Source organism: Bos taurus, chromosome 1 (assembly GCF_002263795.3).
Source record: "Bos taurus isolate L1 Dominette 01449 registration number 42190680 breed Hereford chromosome 1, ARS-UCD2.0, whole genome shotgun sequence".
NCBI lineage: Eukaryota > Metazoa > Chordata > Mammalia > Artiodactyla > Bovidae > Bos > Bos taurus.
In genome coordinates, this window is record NC_037328.1 from 19207832 (window position 1) to 19213088 (window position 5257).

A 5257-nucleotide genomic window follows, 5' to 3' on the forward strand; every position below is an offset into this window, starting at 1 on the left:
TTTCATGTGTTTGTTAGCCATCTGTATGTCTTCTTTGGAGAAATGTCTATTTAGTTCTTTGGCCCATTTTTTGATTGGGTCGTTTATTTTTCTGGAGTTGAGCTGTAGGAGTTGCTTGCATATTTTTGAGATTAGTTGTTTGTCAGTTGCTTCATTTGCTATTATTTTCTCCCATTCTGAAGGCTGTCTTTTCACCTTGCTAATAGTTTCCTTTGATGTGCAGAAGCTTTTAAGGTTAATTAGGTCCCATTTGTTTATTTTTGCTTTTATTTCCAATATTCTGGGAGCTGGGTCATAGAGGATCCTGCTGTGATGTATGTCAGAGAGTGTTTTGCCTATGTTCTCCTCTAGGAGTTTTATAGTTTCTGGTCTTACGTTTAGATCTTTAATCCATTTTGAGTTTATTTTTGTGTATGGTGTTAGAAAGTGGTCTAGTTTCATTCTTTTACAAGTGGTTGACCAGATTTCCCAGCACCACTTGTTAAAGAGATTGTCTTTAATCCATTGTATATTCTTGCCTCCTTTGTCAAAGATAAGGTGTCCATATGTGCGTGGATTTATCTCTGGGCTTTCTATTTTATTCCGTTGATCTATATTTCTGTCTTTGTGCCAGTACCATACTGTCTTGATAACTGTGGCTTTGTAGTAGAGCCTGAAGTCAGGTAGGTTGATTCCTCCAGTTCCATTCTTCTTTCTCAAGATCGCTTTGGCTATTCGAGGTTTTTTGTTTTTCCATATAAATTGTGAAATTATTTGTTCTAGCTCTGTGAAGAATACTGTTGGTAGCTTGATAGGGATTGCATTGAATCTATAAATTGCTTTGGGTAGTATACTCATTTTCACTATATTGATTCTTCCAATCCATGAACATGGTATATTTCTCCATCTATTAGTGTCCTCTTTGATTTCTTTCACCAGTGTTTTATAGTTTTCTATATATAGGTCTTTAGTTTCTTTAGGTAGATATATTCCTAAGTATTTTATTCTTTCCGTTGCAATGGTGAATGGAATTGTCACTTCAGTCGTGTCAGACTCTGTGCAACCCCATAGATGGCAGCCCACTAGGCTTCCCTGTCCCTGGGATTCTCCAGGCAAGAACACTGGAGTGGGTTGCCATTGCCTTCTCCAATGCATGAAAGTGAAAAGTGAAAGTGAAGTCGCTCAGTCATGTCCGACTCCTATTGACCCCATGGACTGCAGCCTACTAGGCTCCTCTGTCCATGGAATTTTCCAGGCAAGAGCACTGGAGTGGTGTGCCATTGCCTTCTCTGAAATACGCATTAGAATGTCTAAAAATAAAGGTTGATGACACCTAATGTAGGTAAGGATATGGAACAACCATATCTTTCATAATTTGCTGCTAAGAATGCAAAATGGTACAAGCATTTTGGGAAACTGCTTGGTAGGTTCTTAAGATGTTAAACATATACCTACTCTATGACCCAGCAACTCTAGGTACTTACTCAAGAGAAGTGAAAATATGTCCATCAGAAGTTTATACAAAAATCCTTAGTGGCCATATTCATAATAAAACTAGAAGCCACACAATTGTTCAACAAGAGGTAGCAGACAAACTTTAGTATATTCATACAATGATAAATGAACTACAGCTGCAAACAATAATACAGATGCATCTAACAAAACGATGCGCAAAGGAAGCCAGACACAAAAGAGTTTATACTTTATGGTTCCATTATGTGAATTTCAAAACAGGGAAAATTAATCGATCCTGATATTGATATAAATTAGAATACTGATTGCCTTGGGGTAGGGAGAAAGATAGGAGATTGAACAGGAAGGGTATAAGGAAATTTCCCAAGGTGATGGAAATATTCTATATTTTGACAATGGAGTGGATTACATGGGTATATTGATTTGTTACTGAATTATATACTTGAAATGTGTGCATTTTACATGTAAATTATACCTCAAAAATAAACATATTACATTTTAGAACCACAAGTATAAATTTTTTCCTACAGCTAAGATATGTACACTTGATGACTTATTAAAAGTCACAGGTATTCTACTAGAAAAATGTTTAACTAGGAGAAATCCTTTGGGGAGTGCCTGAATCTCTTATATGTCTCGAAGATCTGTCTTCGTCTGTACCCTTTTAGATGTAAGTAGAGAGTCAAGGCTATGGTTTTTCCAGTGGTCATGTATGGATGTGAGAGTTGGACTGTGAAGAAAGTTGAGCGCTGAAGAATTGATGCTTTTGAAGTGTGGTGTTGGAGAAGACTCTTGAGAGCCCCTTGGACTGCAAGGAGATCCAACCAGTCCATTCTCAAGGAGATCAGTCCTGGGTGTTCTTTGGAAGGAATGGTGCTAAAGCTGAAACTCCAGTACTTGGCCACCTCATGCGAAGAGCTGACGCACTGGAAAAGACTCTGATGCTGGGAGGGATTGGGGGCAGGAGGAAAAGGGGACAACAGAGGATGAGATGCCTGGATGGCATCACTGACTCGATGGACGTGAGTTTTAGTGAACGCTGGGAGTTGGTGATGGACAGGGAGGCCTGGCGTGCTGCAATTCATGGACTCGAAAAGAGTCGGACACGACTGAGCGACTGAACTGAACTGAGAGTCAGATTATGTGCTGAAGGTTGTTTCTCTCTAGATTACAGCATTTAATCTCAGTGGGAATTCCCAACAGTGGGGCTATGTTCTCCACTATGTTTGACCTGCAAGTGACAAGAGTGAATTCAATCTCTACTTAAAAGTTGTAAATATCGAATATGGAATAACAGGATTTTCTTTATAAAAATAAAGTAAATGTAACCCACTCCATCTTTTCAAGGACCAGAGCAAGTATACACTTGATCAGAGACCAAGATCTGCTAAGACTCCAGCTCAGTCTTAATAGTACAGAAGAGACTACATCACTGAGGTAAAGCATTAACAAAACCTCTTGTACTTTATGAACAAACTTGGCCCTGGCTAACTTTACAGCACTGTTTCCCTAGAAACCTGAAAAAAGCAGAACCGAAGTGGTGTTACTAGACAGTATTTCTTATGATAAAACATGACAAATTGCATTTGGCAGGAGAGAAACTATATATAAACTGTAAAAACCTGATGGGAAACCAAAGTTTGGGGCTCCCTGTATGTGATGACTCTTATAACTAGGCAATCCCCTTGCAGGAACTCCAGAATTTATGCCTCAAATGTTGTTATAACAGATACTGGTTCCTATTTGAGATATGACGCTTTCATATCAGGACCGAAAGCATGTGTCTCATTGCCTTGCACCTGAACTGTCAACTTGGAAGCCAGAGATCAGTCCCCTGACAGATGTGAGGACTGCTGCAAGAGTCTTACTGAAGAGGGATGCCCAACAATGTATTTCTATTTTTGTTTTCCTCTCAGATACATACATAAGTAGTTCCTCTTTAGTTTATGTGTACTGGAGACTTCCCTCGTGGTCCAGTGGCTAAGACTCCATGCTTCCAAAGCAGGGAGCCCAGGTTTGATCCCTGGTGAGGGAACTGGATCCCACATGCAACTACGAGTTCTAAGGCCACAACTAAAAGAATCTGCATGCTGCAACTGAACAAAAAAGATCTCGCATGCCACAAGGAAGATCAAAGATCCTGCAGGCCACAACTAACACTCGGCACAGTCAACTAAACAAATAAACGTGGTGCTTCAGTCACTCTTTGCAACCCCATGGGCTGTAGCCCAGCAGGCTCCTCTGTCCATGGGGATTCTTTAGGCAAGAGTACTAGAGTGGGTTGCCATGTCCTCCTCCAGGGGATCTTCCTGACCCAGGGCTCAAACCAAGGTCTCCCACATTACAAGTGGATTCTTTACTGTCCAAGCCACCAGGGAAGCCCAAATACATAAAAACATTTTTGAAAAAATAAAGCTTATGTGTAACAAAGATGAAAATATAACCTCTCCCTTACATCTGGTTAACTGTGCCTAGTTATTAAATATCATAAACCAAAAGAAAACAAAGGGTCAAATATCATTAAGAGAAGTTGGTGACCAAAGAGTAGACAGAAACAGAGAATGGAATGAAAATCCCCAAACCATTCTAAAGCAGAAAGAAAAAAATAAGGATATTTAGACTTAAAAGTACTTGATACAAACTTTAATAAACTAAGACTAGCTCCTGAACAGTTTCCCATGACCATTTGAATTACTCTACCTATTAAGTCTATCAGAAATCAGTATACTACCATCAGTCACTAACTTTTCTTGAGCTTGCTATATAAACTTTCTTCCTATATAAACTTTTAATGAATCCAACATAAAAGGTAAGTCAGTGAACTTAAAAGTATGATCTACCATAGGGAGATTAAGACTCATTCTGAGTACACATGAATTTGTCATTTGAACTTTAATTATGAAAACAGCACCTTCTCTTACTGAGTTCTAGGTAGAAAGCCTACACCCTCATTTGGTAGCTAACATTACCATTTGCACATACTGAATGACTCTGTAAAAAATTTTTTTAAAAGTTCAATATATCAATGACTAGATGATATAGCTGCAGGGCTTTTATTTTGCTTTGTTTTTAAAGACAAAAACACTATGGCTTTCCAGATGATTAAACTGAAATGTTCAATAATCTGCAATTCTAATTTATTTTCTAGGCATACATGCAAATTTTACCAATAGCCTATAGCAACATACCTAAGCTGCCACAAGTTGATCAACACATTCTAGCCTGGGTGTTTAAAAGGATCTCGGATAGAGATGGAGGAAAAACAAGCAAACTAACTCACCCAATTCCTTAACCCTATAATCTTCAACAGGGAGTTTATGTCTGAGTAGACAAACAATAAACAATATGACCAAATTGCCTACATTGGTGTCACTCCTTTATGGAAACAGAAAAAAGCCTCTCTCAAATCACGCCTGAGAGTAGACCCCATGTGGGCCCACTGCAGAAATGACAGGATTGACTACCTCTATCCAATTAAAGTGCCTAAAAGACTAACAGATTCCACTAGTTATAGTGAATTTGAAACCTAATAAGCACCTGCTCTGTGGTAACAGTGTGCCAGATAGATGACTCAGTGATTATTTGTTTGCACCTTTACTGTCAATTCCTCAAGGATATGCATGAGCTGTCTCTTAATCTCTTTACTCTAAGTTTTGCCTGGTATATAATAAAACTTAATAAATGAGTAAACAGACAAATGGTTGAATGAGTAACAGAATGGTGGCCAATTAGTCTCAACAAACACTGAAGGTACCGCTACTCTATCAGTTAGGATGTTTTCAGCTGCAATCAACAAATAACAGAA

The 5257-nt window shown here is 38.7% G+C and overlaps 1 non-coding gene across 1 annotated transcript; it reads left to right on the plus strand.

Moving 5' to 3' along the window:
- Positions 1-3414: 3414 nt before the first annotated feature.
- On the plus strand, positions 3415-3487 carry TRNAW-CCA (transfer RNA tryptophan (anticodon CCA)). The gene has a single exon. It is a non-coding gene; the product is annotated as a tRNA-Trp (tRNA).
- The last annotated feature ends 1770 nt before the right edge of the window (positions 3488-5257 follow it).